General features: G+C 36.7%; 1 protein-coding gene across 4 annotated transcripts in view; it reads left to right on the top strand.

The window, feature by feature from the left end:
• The first annotated feature begins 1,493 nt into the window (after window positions 1–1,493).
• ATP10D (ATPase phospholipid transporting 10D (putative)) overlaps window positions 1,494–18,391 on the top strand; it is a 128,557-nt gene continuing 111,659 nt past the window's right edge. For all 4 annotated transcript variants that reach the window (XM_068543007.1, XM_068543008.1, XM_068543010.1 and 1 more), the window contains exon 1: window positions 1,494–1,753. The gene's annotated coding sequence lies outside the window, so the exon portion shown is untranslated. The remainder of the gene's footprint in view (window positions 1,754–18,391) is intronic.

The raw sequence follows: 18,391 nt of genomic DNA, 5'->3' as shown, positions 1-18,391 counted from the left end.
CTCTAAGACAACTTAAATCTTAGCCGGTAATTCTCAAACCCTTGCTGCAGATTAGAATCACTTGGAGAGCTTTTAAACAAACAACCCACCCCCTCACCCCCCCCACCAAAAAAAAGAGAGAGATTGCCAGAACTCCATCCCCAGAGATTCAGGTTTAATTGGCTTGGGTGGGGCCTTGGCATCAAGCTCTTCAGTTGACTCTGATGTGTGGCTTGTTAGAACCCCTGACTTAAGCAATCCAAATAGGCTGCAAATACCACCTCCCTGCCTGAATTGTCCCGGTATGCATCCTCCCAAGAAAGCCCTCCACTGAGATTATTTCAGCATCAGTGCTGATTTGGGAAACCATGGAAGGCCCATCTTAAATTTTGTCTCAAGAAGGTTGGCTATCAGGTGTGAAAATTGCTTCATCTTTCATATCATGTTAGGGAGAGTCACATGACTGCAAAAAGGGGCTACCAGGGCCAGGAGTTTCAGAGAACACGTAAATGACAGTCTGCTCTGTTAGGCTAGGTTTATTCCCAGAACTGACTAAACTCTATAGAGATTTGCCCTTGCCTGAAGAAGGAGCTTTCCTGAATTGGCCTTCGCAGGAAGTCACACCCAGGACTTGTTTCTCCTTGTTTGGGAGTGGCATCTACTCAGTGGGTGCAGGAACTTGTTTGGCCTCTCCAGCCTGGCCTGGGAGAGTTTGCAAGTCTCCCAGCTCCATCGGTCCGTCCTGATGGGCTCTTTGTTATTCGTGAAACATCCGTATGATCATTTAGTTTTCTTCACTTCTGCCATATATTTAAGAAACATTTGAGAAAATGGAAGATAGAGATACAAAATAGAGTTGTGGAGAGATTTGCCCCTTCTTTATCTTTGTGGGAGAGAACAATTGGCAGCCAGTGATAATTACTATTTGGTCTGAATTATTGCCACTGTTGGTTCTGCCTTCTCTGCATGCCCTTCCCTTTCTCACAGCACTTGGTCAAAAGTTTTGAGAGACCAGATGGGTTGTTGCAATTTACTTAGGAGTAATATTTTTTAAAAAGCTGTGAGTTTTAACCTAGCAGACCATGGCAGGACAAAGCCACATTACACTGGGTGAGGGAGGGAATAGAAGGTCAAGGAGTGAGAAAAAAGACCAAATCAGAATTGTGGTCTTTTTCTCAACTTCTTTTCTAGTTATACAACAACAATATTAAGTTTAGATTTGACCCCTTTACCCTCCAAAAAATGACTGCCAAGCGTGTCAAGTCTAGGTAACTGGGTGAACTGTTAAACAGAATTTCAGCGACCCAAGCATGAACCAAACCCTAAGAGCAGTCAGACCCTTGTCTACAGAGACAACTGCCGCAGGCAGACAGGAAGCTCTGTCCCTCAGCTGGAGCTGGGAAGCCCGCGGGCGGCCAGCCCCGCCCCCTACCCCTGACGTCACGAGAGGTGGGGCGGCGAGCGATTGGCCTTTCTCGGGAGCTCCGGCCGCTCTGCATCCCGGCGGATAAGACGAGCAGGAGGAGAAGAAGCGCGGGAAGGAACGGAGTCAGGAGGGGTTGCCAGCTCTGCCCAGGCGGGGCTCCGGCTCCGGCAGCTGAGCTTGGGAGTTGTCTGAGAAGTGATTTTTTTTTTTTTTTTTTTTAACTTCAGAGTCAAATGGCTGGCAGAGAAGCATAACCCGCCTCCACTCTCCGGATTTGTGCTTGGTATCTTCTCTTGCATCTTGGGACTTGTGATCATCATGCTGTGATGTGTGCCCAGAGAGGAATCGGTAAGGGTGAACCAGCGAGCCTCTTGGCCAGTTTCCTTGCCTTCCGTTTCACTACCCACGCTCTTTTCCTCTCTGTTTCTTTACTCTCTGTCTCTCTCTCCTCTCCCTCCCCCAATAATTTTCAGGTTGGATGAAGTGCCTCAAAACTGGAGTTTAGGGCTTTTGTTGAACTTAAAAAAAGAGAGAGAATCTTACACCATTTTCAGTTTCTTGATTTCAGGAGAGGGATTATTTTATCTATTCTGAATGCTGGGTTTTGTGAAAAGATAAATTATGCACACACACCCTTTGTCATCTCATTGTGAAATCGAACAGTTTAAAGCAATTTTGGCTCTGTTTCAAAGGTAATGAAAAGAATGGGGGTTGAAATTTTAACCCAGTAAATAAACCACGGGTTGATTCCTTAGGAAGAAAAAGGTGTGTTGGAGCTTGGTCAGAAATAGTTTTTACAGGAGCGCTACCAAAAAGCCCGCGTTCTTCCCCGCAAGCACTAACTTTGCAGAACTTAATTGTTGTTTAGGGCACCCTTTATCTTACATTATAAAATAAGTAATTATACTTTACTATATACAGCAGAGAGACATCTGGCTGGTTAGTGAAACCTCCATTCTGGAGGGTCGGACTTCCTGTGCCTTCAGAAATGATGTATTTAAACTACTCTTAATCATAAGGGTATGTTAACTCGGGTATTTAGAATGTTATCTAAATAAGACCAAAGATTCTTCTTGCTTCTTTTCACGTTAGTTCTTTCCAAGGAGAAAAACAATTCCATAGTCTGAGAGCAAGCCTCTGACTCTAATCAACCTTGAACGATGACCCACAAGGATAGGGGGCTCCTTATCCGCCAATGTTACCGTATCAGAAAAGTAACTCCAGAGGAGATAATTATTTTAAAATTAGGCTAGGTCACATTTCTGTGAGGAGTACCATCATAAAAAGATATTTGGTGACTTGTTTAGAGCCAATATGTAATACATGGTCATTGTAACGGTAAACTCATTCAGTGCCCAGGTGCAAGCCCTCACTCCAATCTACCCCAAAAGGTAATGTCTGCCCTTTCTGGACTCTTCTATCCCTTTACAAATGCATACCTGCATTGAGATAGTTTGTTTTTATCGAAAGGAGATCATACCATATATGTTGAAAAACAACTCTCCAACATTCAAAAAGTTTTAGAGAGTTTTAAAAAGTAACAGTGTAACTGCCAATTTAACATTTGTTAAATTGTATGAAAAAGATGGAGAATCTAAGCAGTCTAAAACAGGATGTCAGGACTGTTTGACCTTTGCATAGCAAGAACTGAATACTTATTCAATACAATTGCTTAGTGACTAAATAGAATTTGAGTAGGATATCATTTATTTTGATATCAGTAAAATGGAGGAAATGCTCAGAATTTGATTATAATTTGTAATAGAACAGAGATGACTCACCTGTTAGACGAATGTACCTAGAATTAACTTTAAAAATTAAGAGGTAAAAATGTCCACATATTCAATCCTTCATTACAGGTCTTATTGTCTGATCTAGTTGAAAGTAGTCTTTTTAATGAGGGAAAAAGCAAAGAAAATGCTACAAACAAGATCATTTGGGGATTCTCAAAACCCAAAGCATTAGCAGCTGAGCAGCTTTCCTTATCACCTGGAAGAGGTTTGTTATAGCGTGTACTCTCTTAAAACATTTTCCCCTTCCTATTGTGAAAGAATTTCAAACTAAAATGGATAGAATGGAAAGTCTCCTGCATGTGCCTTTAGGAAAACAAAACTTAAAGACTGAGAGACCGATTTCCCATAAATGCCTGATTTACAGAAATTGATAAATTGGAATTTTCTTAAATGTTAGGACGTTAATCAGAGGTTGCCTCATATCAGTCTTGGAAAGTTTTTTCTTATGGTTTCCAGAGCAAGAAAGGAAGAAATGATCCAGGTCGGGTTGGTCTCAAAATATGAGCTGAATTGAGTTTTGCTTGTATGACTAGGCTGGTTTTGTCTGCTCAGGGAATTTTAAAAGCAGGTCTCAATTTGTTTTGACTTTAACAGACTCTCATTGAACTCTCCCCTCTTTACATGCCCTGCCCATCAACACAGCCTATTCCGAACCCTCAGTGGACTCACCTGTCACTTGCTGTAGTTCACGTGTTGCGAATTTCAATTCCTCTGCTATTCCCAAATAAACTCATCTGTTTGAGCTTGCCTCAAATAACCTCTTTATTTAGATGGACATTACTACTGTGGATGGATTTATTTCATTTCAAAAGCCATTTTAGTCATAGAAACAATACTTTTCACAAAACTAGTATCACTGTTAGAGTACGAAGTTATAGTGGGACTAGTTTCATACATGAGTGTGGCCTTAATGGAATCTTCTTTTATACTGCTCAATGAAGGGTACATTCATGCAACTATTAAAGGTAGTACTATGGGAATATGTATTAAAACCTGCAAATGTTTGTAGAGTTTGACTCAGTAATCCTAGGTCTAGAAATATATCCTACGGAAATCATCTGAATTCCATATGAAGATTTATAAATATGTTCATTAGTGTTATCTGTAATATGGAAAACTTAGAAACAAAATAAAGCCCCCAATAGAAAAATATTTAGACAAATTAAGGTATTATATATGCTTTGATAAAATTCAGTTTCCTAAATATTTTTGAAAAAATTTCATGATTTAGAAAGGTCCTTGTAATGTATTAAGTGAAAAGAGCAAGATTTAACACTGTTATCTTGAATGTGTAAAATGCAACTTTGAAATAAATAAGATATATTATTTACTCAGTAAGCTCTTACTATATATCAGGCATTGTTCTAAATTAACAAACACTGAACAAGACCGTGTCGCTTTCCATTTGCATACAAGTTCCTGTTTATATCAATGGATAAATCCACTGAAGCACATAGGAAAAAAATAGATTTTAAGGTGGTAGAGTTATAGCTTTTTATTTTTCTTGATATTCTCAAATATTCTACAGCAACTATTTTTATAATCACAAAAATGCCATTTTGAAAAATATTGCCAAGAAATACCATAACCAAAATTAAAAGACAAACTGTAAGCTCTATACTATAAATGCCAGTATGCCCTATAAAAGATATTATAAGAAGCAATGAGAGCTAGATGAACACCTCTATAAAAATGATCTCCAAAGAAAAATAGACATAAGTGGGCAATTCACAAAAAAAAAAACTTTTCTAAGGTTTAGGGGAGAGGTATACTAACCTCCTAATCAGAGAATACTCAGTATAGCAATAAGTTACTCTATTTTCACACATCACAATGAACAAACATGGAAAGCAAATCAAAATGTGTGAGGTTGTTGGGAAGACTAATGATATGGAAAAACTGTTCATGAAAAAAATGAAAGTAAGTTACAAAATAACATCCTACTTTTGAAAAATATCCAGTCTACGCATAGAAACTATTTGTGGAGAATAAACCAAATGTTAATAGTACTTATTGGGTAGTGGGATTATAGATGATTTCTGTTTTTTTCATGGTATTAATCTTTAGTTTCTACAATTTCTACAGTGAATATATTTTAGTTATCAGGGAAAAAAGTTGCTATCCTAATGAAGCAATTTGTCAGAATGAAGAGCACACAGACAATGTTATCTCTCCCCTCTTTTACTCAAAGCCTGCACAGTCTCATTGTGTGCAATTCCATGTCAGGTTTCATTGTTTCTGAATTATATTTGCTGGTGAGAATATTTGGATTATAAGGGAAATCAAAAGATAAAACTTATTCTAGTCACATTCACTCTTCCGCCCCCAGCTGTTTTCTGAAATAACAACCAGTGTTTGACTGATTTGAGCTTTATTCCTTTTCATTTCCTGTTGATCACATCTGCAAGGGTCTCGTGCTGATAAGCCTTAATTAAATACTCCTTAATTTGTTTTGCTAAAATCTGCTTATTCCATTTAAGGCCATTCTGAATGAAGAAGATGAGTACAGCTGCATTTCTGTTACAAAACGAACTTACAAAATTTCAGCTCTTTATGTAGGATAAATAATAAAAACATCTTAGTATCTTGGTTATAAGGTGAAAATTAGTTTTAAATTATCCAAAAACATTGTGAAGTCTTTCTTTAGTTTATAGTACTCATAATTACTTAGCACTATGTTTAAGCATTCTCATTCCCCTTACAGACTATAATAATATATAGAAGGTTCTAGTAAAAATCTTAATTATCCTTTCTTCTTCGCTAAAGTCTTTCATAGACAGGTATTCTCAGATGTTTTCATGACAAAGATTCTCTCTACTAATCTGCGATGTCCTTCAGCCAACAAATTAACATGTCTAACCGCCAGGTTAGAAAAATGCCTGAATCATTTTAAGAAAAAATTTATTGAAGTATAGTTGACTTACAATACCATATTAGTTTCAGGTGTACAAAATAGTGATTCAGTATTTTTATACATTATGCACCATATGAAATTATTACAATATCATTGACTGTATTCCCTGTGCTGTACATTATATCCCTGTGACATTTATTTTATAACTGGTAGTTTGCACCTCTTAATCCTCTTCACCTGTTTCATCCATTCCCCCCTCCCCTCCCCTCCCCTCTGGCAACCACTAGTTTGTTCTCTATATCTGTGAGTCTGTTTCTCCTTTGTTATATTTGTTTGTTGATTTATTAGATTTCACATATAAGTGAAAATATACAGTATTTGTCTTTTTCTATCTGACTTATTTTATTAAGCATAATACCCTCTAGGCCCATCCCTGTTGTCACAAATGACAAGATTTCATTATTTTTTTTATGGCTGAGTAATCTTCCATTGTACATATATACCACATTTTTTTATTCATCTATTGAGGAACACTTAGGTTGCTTTCATATCTTGGCTATTGTAAATAATGCTTCAGTGACCATTGAGGTGCATGTATCTTTGTGAATTAGTGTTTTAATTTGGGGGGGATGAATACGCAGAAGTGGAATTGCTAAATCGTATGGTAGTTCTAGTTTTAAGTTTTGAGAATACTCCGTACTGTTTTCCATAGTAGCAATGCCAATTTACATTTCAATCAACAGTGCACAAGTGTTCCCTTTTCTATACATATTCACTAGTACTTGTTATTTCTTATCTTTTTGATGATAGCCTCTCTGACAGGTGTGAGGTAGTATCTCATTGTGGTTTTGATTTGCATTTCTCTGATAATAGTGATGTTGAGCATCTTTTCAAATGCTTGGTCATCTGTATGTCTTCTTTGAAAACTGCCTGTTCAGATTCTCTGCCCATTTTTAGTTAGGTTGGGTTTTTTTTGATATTGAGTTGTATGAGTTCTTCTGAGATATTCTGGGAAATATCTTTTCCCACTTAGTAGGTTGTCTTTTCCTTTTGTTGATGGTTTCTTTTACTGTGCAATAGCTTTTTCATTTGATGTGGTCCCATTTATTTATTTTAGCTTTTGCTGCCCTTGCCTGAGGAGACATATCCAAAAAAATATTGCTAATGGGCCATCCCTGGCAGTCCAGGGTTAAGACTCAAAACTCCCACTGCAGGGGGCACGGGTTCACTCCCTGGCTGGAGAGCTAAGATCTTGCATACCACATGGTGCAGCCAAAAAAGAAATAAATAAAATACATATTAAAACATATTAAAAGCCCCAGTGTGGGACTTGAACCCCTCACTCCTTAGGGAGGACCTCTGAGTTTGTAATAGCCCCTTTTGCTTGTGGGTTGCCCACCAGAGGTGTGGGTCCTGAATAGACCACATCTCTGCCCTCATCTCTGTCTCAATGTGTATGTGGTTTGTTCATTTTTTTGTTTAGTAGCCTTAATTATAGAAGAGCTGTTCTGCTAGTCTTCAGGTCATTCCCAGAGAGAGTTGTTCTTTTGGTGTGTCTGTGGGAGGAGGTGAGCTCAGGTTCTTCCTCCTCTACCATCCGTCAGATTCCTGATACCTTAATCTGAAGCATTGTTATACTTTTAAGATTCCTAAACCAAGGACTGAGAGGAAAAGGGAATGCTTTCGACAAGGCAAGGGAATTTTGAAAAGTAATTCTTACTGTGAGTCCTAAACTGACTTTCCTCTCCCAAATTATCACATTTCATTTTGAGCCAGGCTAGTGCAAAAGATGGGGTCTGGTGGTCCTTACTGCCCAGTTTGCCACATTTTTTGTCTGCTTGATTTGGGTCATGGTCAGGATGGGTGGGGTGACGATAGGAATGTGTGGATAAGGTATGTTGTATTAAGGATGCAGTATTGGTAACAAGCACAGGACAGGAGTGGAACCAGTACAGGAGGGATAGAGCCAAGTGGGGAAAATGAGAGTGTGGCTCATGCCAGGTTGTTGCAGTGTTGCCCTCTCCAGCTTTTGGTGTTGCTGTGTCATCGAGGTGCACTCAGAGATACCTTTGGAAATCTCTAATTCCACTCCTTGTTAGCTTACTGGTAAACTGTGCTCTGAAGCACATTACTCAGTTTTTCCAGTCTAGTCTCCCTGCCTTTTCTCCCCCGTTCCAATCTGTCTTTTACGCCTCTTGCAAAGAAATCCTTTAAATGTCCACATCATGTCACACCTTCTCAAATATCTTTGACTTCCCATTTCCTTTAATCTAAATATAAATTCTTCATCTTAGTAGGTAAAGACTTATTATGACTAGATTTCCTTCTTAATTTCCCATCCTTTCTTAATTCGTATTTGAATCTCCAGCCATGTTGAACTACTCAGTGTTACTTAACACTGGGTTATAGGGGTTTCTAGCCTCCTTGCCTTTATTCATAATATTTCCTTTTCTAAAATCTACAAATCTCTTCTGTCAGATTCTCAACATTTCCCAGGACTCACTTAAAATTCTCTCTTTTGGGAAGCCTACTCTCTTCTCCCTTTCTGTCTTCCAACCTCATGTCATGCATTCTCATAGGATGTTCTGTTTCCCTAAATGTATGTGCTACACGATTACCCTAGTGTTATCTTTTTTTGTGAATTGAGTATTTTGGCCTGTTCTGGGCATGTTTATTCATTCTCAAAGAAACAGCACTGTGCCTAAGACAAGGTAAAGGAAATGAACACTAGAAGGTAAGCTCCTTTAGAAGGCAGAGATTTTTGTCTATTTTGTTCCTTGATTTATCTCTGTTATCTGTTACAATGTGTGGCATATAGTAGGAGCTCAACAAACATTAGTTGAAAGAATGAAGTTGTTGAGCACTTCCAGTGTGCTAGGCACAGTGCTGATACTTTGATTTTATAAACCTCCTTACAAAACTGTGTGAGGTATGTGACGTTATTTCCACTTTACAGATGTGGAAACTGAGGCTCAGAGAGGCAAAGAGCTTGTGGTAGGTGGCTGACTGTGAATCTGACTGAGCATCAGTATCATTTGAACGTTTTAGAGCTTGTGTTATTTCTACTGACTGCAGATGCATTTGTTGTTGTTTTGAAAACAGCTGATTATAATATCACTTCTAATTCAAAATGGATATGTTTTGGAGGGTGGAGAGCATCTAGTAATTATTGGAACTGACCACTTATCATGAATCCAATTTATAATTCCAGTGAACACTATCCACTTCTTTTTATAATATCATTTGTAGCTTTCATCTGTCTCTTGTTGCTGTTTATGTACTATACTTAGTAATACTTGCAAGCCTTGGTGACAATTTAAATATAGTCATCCCTCCTTATCTGTGGGGGGTTGGTTCCAGAACCCACCATGGATACCAAAATCCACAGATGCTCAGGTCCCATAGTTGGCCCGCATATCCTCGGTTCCGTGATTCAGCCAACCATGGATGGTGTAGTACTGTATTGAAAAAAAGGTCAGCGTATAAGTTGACCTACACAGTTCAAACCCATGTTGTTCAAGGGTTAAGTGTATATGTGTTGAGACAATTTAAGTGATTGACATATATAATCTATGCTTTTGTTACTTTAGGTAATGTGCTGAAGTAATTTTTATCCACAGTGAAATAATACTTTTCTATGGAATATTTATATCATATTTTAAGTGACCCAAATGCTTCCAGAATTGAATCTTTAAATAGTTTTTAGAAATTAATTAAACCTCTCATTCATTATACAGAAATATTATTTAATAGTTCAACTAAAATAATGCCTGTCTTCATCATCTATCCAGTAATGCCACATACTTAAAAATTTTAGCCTTTTTGTTTATTTGGTTTATATTTCATAGCTCAGGTTAATGATCTGCAAGAGGCCTTTGGAAAATATTTGATGTAGTCTATTTAGTTTTATGTGTATATACCATCTTTCAGTGCCTAAATTCTTTCCATTTTAGCTACAGATAACTTCACCTCCCAATTTCTTTTTTCTTTTTTTATCCCTTAGTCTTTTAAGCTTTTTATTTTCTTTTGCTTTTTACAAATTTCTGTGGTGACTAATCCAGAAAATAATTGCCCTATTTTTTGTGTATAAAAAAGTAGTTTCGCTATTACGTTAAAACAATAATATAGGCATCATTGGGATATAAATGAATAGTTGCATAAAAATGATATTTAATAATAATGGAAAAAATATACTTTTTCATGGAGAAAATATACTTTGAAATTAAAAATAAGTCCCTTCAAAACAGACTCATAGACATAGAAAACAAACTTACAGTTACCAAAGGGGAAGGAGTTGGGGGGAGGGATAAATTAGGAGTATGGGATTAACAGATACACATGACTAATACAAAATAGACAAACAAGAATTTACTGTATAGCACAGGGAACGATATGCAATATCTTGTAATAACCTATAATAGAAAAGAATTTTAAAAATGGATGTGTGTATGTATATATGATTGAATCACTTTGCTGTGCACCTGAAACTAACACAATATTGCAAATCAACTATACTTCAATAAAAAATAAATTTTTAAGAAAGTACAAAAAAACAAGTCTGTTCAGGGCAAATTCGAATTGCCTGGGTCAGTGGTTTTCAAAGTCTGGCCCCCAGCAGCATCAGTGTCACTCCAGTTTATTAGAACTGCAAATTCACAGGCCCCACTGCAGGCTGGTTGAATCAAATTGGGGTGAGAGCGTGTGTGTAGCGGGTGGAATCTGTGTTTTCACAAGCTCTCCAGGTGACTCTGACCTGTGGTAGTCTGAGGACACAGGCTTAGGCTCAAGATCCTAGAAGAGCAGGCCGTATTCACTGTTTGGCAGGCAAGTGCCTGGTCTGTTTTCTTTCTTTGTTTTCCTTCTGTCTTATTCTTTTGTTATTTTAGTTTTTAATTGAAATACAATTGATTTAAAATATTGTATTGTTTTCAGATGTACAACATAGTGATTCAATATTTTTATAGATTATACTCCATTTAAAGTTGTTAATAATATATTGGCTATATTCTCTGTGCTGTGCAGTATATCCTTGTAGCTTATTTAGTTTATACATAGTAATTTATACTTCTTAATCCCCTACCCCTATCTTGCCCCTTTCCCTTCCCTCTCCCCACTGGTAACCACTAATTTGTTCTCTACATCTGTGAGTCTGTTTCTGTTTTGTTATATTCATTCTTTTTTTATTTTTTGGATTCCGCATATAAGTGATAACATACCGAATTTGTCTTCCTCTGCCTGACCTAATAGCTTAATACCCTGTAGGTCCATCCATGTTGTTGCAAATGACAGAATTTCATTATTTTTTATGGCTGAGTAATATTCCATTGTGTGTGTGTATGTGTGTGTGTGTGTGTGTGTTTATATATATACCACACCTTTATCAATTCATCTGTTGATGGACACTTAGGTTGCTTCCATATTTTGGCTATTATAAATAATGCTGCTGTGAACATTGGGGTGCATGTATCTTTTTGAATTAGTGTTTTCATTTTCTTTAGATGTATACCCAGGACTGGAATTGCTGGATCATATGGTGGTTTTTTGAGGAACCTCCATCCTGTTTTCCATAGTGGCTGCATGAATTTACATTCCCACCAACAGTATACTAGGGTTCCTTTTTCTCCACATCCTCACCAACATTTGTTATTTGTAGACTTTTTGGTGATAGCCATCCTAACAGGTGTGAGGTGATACCTTATTGTGGTTTTAATTTGCATTTCTCTGATTAGTGATGTTGAGTATCTTTTCACATGCCTGTTAGCAATCTTGTCTTCTTCAGAAAAATGTCTGTTCAAGCCTTCTGCCCATTTTTGATTGGATTGGTTTTTTTCTTTATATTGAGCTGTATGAGCTGTTTATATATTTTAGATATTGACTGCTTATTGGTCATATCATTTGTAAATATTTTCTCCCATTCAGTGTGTTGTCTTCTCATTTTGTTGATGGTTTCCTTTGCTGTGCAAAAGCTTTTAAGTTTAATTAGGTCCCATTTGTTTATTTTTGCTTTTGTTTCCTTTGCCTTAGGAGACAGATCCAAATAAATATCATTTATGACTTTGATCCACTTTGAGTTTATTTTTTATGTGGTGTGTAAAAATGTTCTAATTTCATTCTTTTACATGTAGCTGTCCAGTTATCCCAGCACCACTTATTGAAGGGACTGTCTTTTCTACATTGTATATTCTTGCCTCCTTTGTCACAGATTAATTGCCCATATATGTGTGGGGTTATTTCTGGGCTCTCTATTCTGTTCCACTGATCTATGTGTCTGTTTTTGGGCCAGTCCATACTCTTTTGATTGCTGCTGCTTTGTAATATAGTCTGAAGTCAAGGATCATGATGCCTCCAGCTTTGTTCTTTTTTCTCAAGATTGCTTTGGCTGCTCAACTTTATTTTATTTTACTTTTTTTAGTGAATGGTGTTTTTTTTTTTTAATTTATTTTATTTTTGGCTGCGTTGGGTCTTTGTTGCTGCACACAGGCTTTTCTCTAGTTGTGGTGAGCAGGGGCTACTCTTTGTTGCGACGCGCAGGGGCTGCTCTTCATTGCGGTGCACGGGCTTCTCATTGTGGTGGCTTCTCTTGTTGCAGGGCACGGCCTCTAGGCATGTGGACTCAGTAGTTGTGGCTCGCAGGCTCTAGAGTGCAGGCTCAATAGTTGTGGCACACGGGCTTAGTTGCTCTGCGGCATGTGGGATCTTCCCGAACCAGGGCTCGAACCTGTGTCCCCTGCATTGGCAGGTGGATTCTTAACCACTGCGCCACCAGGGAAGACCTGGCTGGTCTACTTTAAAAGGCTTCTAGGAAAGATGATTCCATTGACTTTTCTGTATACCATTTCAAATAGCTCTGTGATACCGCTGAACTGGCTTCAATAACCATTAATTTAAGACACAAAACTTACAAAACAGTCCAAAAAGACAGTGTTTAATATCAGTACTTAAGGATTTGTGTTGGCTGGTTTTATGTTATTATTTACTTCCTGGCAACAAATTCCCTTCCAAAACATAATTAAAATGAACGTTTTTTCATGAGGAGAGAAAGGGGGAATGTTTTTTCCCATCCTTTGATCTTGAGTATATTTTTGGAGGATGGTTAAAAGAAGCAGATATGAATCCTTATGACTCTCAGTAGAGAGTCTGTGCCTAGGAAATCAAGTTTTCCCTGAGTGTCTTTGTAGAGGTGGGGAATAATATTGATTCCTACTGTGAGCATTAAAATTGTTATCAATTAATTCTATATAGAGTCCCAGCATAAAAGTGTTTCCATACTGCATCTGTATTCTACATAGGCTATATTCTTTTAATGCACTTTAGATTTAGTCAGGTCAGATTCTCTCATTTATTGCTGGAAATTTTGTTTGTCAGCTTTCTTTATCCTATCAGGCCCATGTGATGTTGAACATGGTCACTTCATAATATTGTAGATTGGTCATGTCATGCAGATACGAGGAACCAGCAGAAAGAATCTTGAAATAGTTTCTTAAGTAGGAATTAAAACCTGATCTACAACTGTGTTTTTCCCCCACTGACTTTAATTTCTAAAATAAAGAGCAATGAAGGTGATACGTGAGAAGCATAACAGACTTGTTTTTGAGGTTTTGAGATTACTTTGATGTCTAGAAACATATATCCTCTACATAAGTATAAAATATTTTACTGTAACAATTATCTGAACTTTCTTTTGCAGAATATCATTTAAATTCTGTTTCAAACCTAAATTTCATTAAGAAAATCTCCCAAAACCATCTAGCCATTTAAGTAAGCTCTCTCTTAAAAACTTAACCAGCCGTATCTATTAGATATTTTTAGTAATTGTCTTTTGTCCAAAAGAGACCTGAATGCTTTAGTTGGCTTTGCAACATTTTTAATTACATTCAAAACTTCTTGGCAAGGACACATATATACATTGCCTTTACAATGAAGTTTATATACTCAATTATGTTTTTCTTGTTTTCTCTGATATAATATGGAGAATTATTAGTAGTACATGCTGCTTGTGGACTTGGATGTGAATGTTCTTTTTCAGTGTTGAGGCAGCATGCTTGTTCTGCACTTTTTAAGGCTGTTCTTAAAACAAAAACTTAAAGGATTGCATCTTTTCCCTACATTTAGAAGCAATACATTAACTTCTGTCTATGCTTTTCTCCACCATAAGCATAGGCTTCATGATTAAATGAAGTTGGATAGGTTTTGTGTGATTAGAGTTTTGGAATAGTTTTTGATTAAATAAAGATCTGTCTTCTAATTATAAACTAAATACATATGTTCATGGTAAAAAAATAAAAATAAAAAAGAGACAGTTACAAATGATACTTTAAAATCATCTACTAATATATTGCCTCAAAATAACCAGTGTTAGAGTTTTAAAAAATATTTAATTCCAAATTTATATATATAAATAGATACACACACACACACACATACATATATTCTATTTGCGATCATACTTATATACAGGTCTAAATCATGGTTTAAAACCTTATAGGGAATTCCGCAGTAGTCCAGTGGTTTTCACTCTGCACTCTCACTGCCAGGGGCCCAGGTTCAATCCCTGGTCAGGGAACTGGGATCCTGCAAGCTGCAGGCAGGGGATGGCCAAAAGCAAAAAAACAAAAGAACAAAAAAAAACAAAGCACCTTATAAACTGTAAAAATTTTCTTGCTTATCAAATTTATTTAAACATCATGTTAATAGCTGTAGTATATTTCCATTTAGATATACCACGATTTAACAATTTACCTTTATCTGGACATTTGGGTTAGTGTGCTTGCCAGTGCTGAATTGATCAGCTTTCTACTCAGGGCCAAAAAGAATGAACATTTTTAAGACTTATTACCTTTTGGCTCCAGAAAATTAAAAGCAGGTTAGACTTCCCCAGCACTATATGAAAACTTGGCTTCATTGAACACCATGAATAAAGAAACTCCTTGCTACACTCAAGGAAAAAATTACTAACTGCTTTTCTTAGATTGGTTACTAGTGAAGTTGAAAATATATTTTTTTCTATTTATTTGCAGTTTGTCAGTTTCTGTGTGTTTGTTCATGCTCTTTTCTCAGGTATGCTCTTCTTGTAAATATTAAAACCCCCGAAATGAATAATTTCTTGTATTGCTTTTATAAAGTATCACTGGAAAGAGTAGGCCATTGTGAGTGATTATGGGTCTTCTTGGATGAAACTGAAACAATAGGGCAGATCCTAAAAATTAGCTGTGAAAATTTTCAGATAGATATAAATCTGAATAAATCTTGGTTCTTTTAAGGTCTAAGGATACTATAATATAAAATTCAGCAGGCATGAAATCTTGTATTCAAATTGATTTAACTAATTTCTGACACATTCATAAATCATGACATAATTTAGAAATTAATGAAAGCCTATATATGTATGTAAGTAATAAAATGGTAGTGGAGAGAATAAGCTGGTTTATTTTTAATGAGCTGCCACTGATTTGTTGTGTAATATTGGGTAAATTGGGTAAGTCAATGTCCTGAATCTGTTTTCTTGTTTATAAAATACTTAGTTGGATACTTAAGAGTTTTTTTCCAGCTTTAAAATTCTGAATGTCCTATTTAAGTTACTAACCTTATCTTTTTTTTTTGTTTGTTTGAATTTTGTTTTATTTTTTTAGACAGCAGGTTCTTATTAGTCATCAATTTTATACACATCAGTGTATACATGTCAATCCCAATCTCCCAATTCATCCCACCGCCACCCCCCCGCCGCTTACCCGCCTTGGTGTCCATACATTTGTTCTGTACATCTGTGTCTCAATTTCTGACCTGCAGACCAGTTCATCTGTACCATTTTTCTAGGTTCCACATATATGTGTTAGTATACGATATTTGTTTTTCTCTCTCTGACTTACTTCACTCTGTATGACAGTCTCTAGATCCATCAACAAATGACCCAATTTCGTTCCTTTTTATGGCTGGGTAATATTCCATTGTATATATGTACCACATCTTCTTCATCCATTCGTCTGTCGATGGGCATTTAGGTTGCTTCCATGACCTGGCTGTTGTAAATAGTGCTGCAATGAACATTGGGGTGCATGTGTCATTTTGAATTATGGTTTTCTCAGGGTATATGCCCAGTAGTGGGATTGCTGGGTCATATGGTAGTTCTATTTTTAGTTTTTTAAGGAACCTCCATACTGTTCTCTATAGTGGCTGTATCAATTTACATTCCAACCAACAGTGCAAAAGGGTTCCCATTCCCCCACACCCTCTCCAGCATTTGTTGTTTGTAGATTTTCTGATGATGCCCATTCTAACTGGTGTGAGGTGATACCTCAGTGTAGTTTCGATTTGCATTTCTCTAATAATTAGTGTTGTTGAGCAGCTTTTCATGTGCTTCTTGGCCATCTGTATGTCTTCTTTGGAGAAATGTCTGTTTAGGTCTTCTGCCCATTTTTGGATTGGGTTGTTTGTTTTTTTACTATTGAGCTGCATGAGTTGCTAGTAAATTTTTGGAGATTAATCCTTTGGCAGTTGCTTCATTTGCAAATATTTTCTCCCATTCTGAGGGTTGTCTTTTTGTCTTGTTTATGGTTTCCTTTGCTGTGCAAAACCTTTTAAGTTTCATTAAGTCCCATTTGTTTATTTTTTTATTTCCATTACTCTAGGAGGTGGATCAAAAAAGATCTTGCTGTGATTGATGTCAAAGAGTGTTCTTCCTATGTTTTCCTCTAAGAGTTTTATAGTGTCCGGTCTTACATTTAGGTCTCGAATCCATTTTGAGTTTATTTTTGTGTATGGTGTTAGGGAGTGTTCTAATTTCATTCTTTTACATGTAGCTGTCCAGTTTTCCCAGCACCACTTATTGAAGAGACTGTCTTTTCTCCATTGTATATCCTTGCCACCTTTGTCATAGATAAGTTGACCATAGATGCGTGGGTTTATCGCTGGGCTTTCTATCTTGTTCCATTGATCTATGTTTCTGTTTTTGTGCCAGTACCGTATTGTCTTGATTACTGTAGCTTTGTAGTATAGTCTGAAGTCAGGGAGTCTGATGCCTCCAGCTCCGTGTTTTTCCCTCAAGACTGCTTTGGCTATTCGGGGTCTTTTGTGTCTCCATACAAATATTAACATTTTTTGTTCTAGTTCTGTAAAAAATGCCTTTGGTAATTTGATAGGGATTGCATTGAATCTGTAGATTGCTTTGGGTAGTATAGTCATTTTCACAGTGTTGGTTCTTCCAATCCAAGAACATGGTATATCTCTCCATTTGTTTGTATCATCTTTAATTTCTTTCATCAGTGTCTTACAGTTTTCTGCATACAGGTCTTTTGTCTCCCTAGGTAGGTTTATTCCTAGGTATTTTCTTCTTTTTGTTGCAATGGTAAATGGGAGTGTTTCCTTAATTTCTCTTTCAGATTTTTCATCAATAGTGTATAGGAATGCAAGAGATTTCTGTGCATTAATTTTGTATCCTGCAACTTTACCAAATTCATTGATTAGCTCTAGTAGCTTTCTGGTGGCATCTTTAGGATTCTCTATGTATAGTATCATGTCATCTGCAAACAGTGAACAGTTTTACTTCTTCTTTTCCAATTTGTATTCCTTTTCTTTTTCTTCTCTGATTGCTGTGGCTAGGACTTCCAAAACTATGTTGAATAATAGTGGTGAGAGTGGACATCCTTGTGTTGTTCCTGATCTTAGAGGAAATGCTTTTAGTTTTACACCATTGAGAATGATGTTTCCTGTGGGTTTGTCATATATGGCCTTTATTATGTTGAGGTCGGTTCCCTCTATGTCCACTTTCTGGAGAGTTTTTATCATAAATGGGTGTTGAATTTTGTGAAAAGCTTTTTCTGCATCTATTGAGATGATCATATGGTTTTTATTCTTCAATTTGTTAAAATGGTGTAGCACATTGATTGATTTGCATATATTGAAGAATCCTTGCATCCCTGGGATTAATCCCACTTTATCGTGGTGTATGATCCTTTTAATGTGTTGTTGGATTCTGTTTGCTAGTATTTTGTTGAGGATTTTTGCATCTATATTCATCATTGATATTGGTCTGTAATTTTCTTTTTTTGTAGTATCTTTGTCTGGTTTTGGTATCAGTGTGATGGTGGCCTAATAGAGTGAGTTTGGGAGTGTTCCTTCCTCTGCAGTTTTTTGGAAGAGTTTGAGAAGGATGGGTGTGAGCTCTTCTCTAAATGTTTGATAGAATTCACCTGTGAAGACATCTGGTCCTGGACTTTTGTTTGTTGGAAGATTTTTAATCACAGTTTCAATTTCATTACTTGTGGTTGGTCTGTTCATATTTTCTATTTCTTCCTGGTTCAGTCTTGGAAGGTTATACCTTTCTAAGAATTTGTTCATTTTTTC

The sequence above is a fragment of the Eschrichtius robustus genome, chromosome 4 (assembly GCF_028021215.1).
Source record: "Eschrichtius robustus isolate mEscRob2 chromosome 4, mEscRob2.pri, whole genome shotgun sequence".
Taxonomy (NCBI): domain Eukaryota; kingdom Metazoa; phylum Chordata; class Mammalia; order Artiodactyla; family Eschrichtiidae; genus Eschrichtius; species Eschrichtius robustus.
Note: the sequence above shows the minus strand (reverse complement) of the source record. Positions and strands in the feature narration are given on the sequence as shown.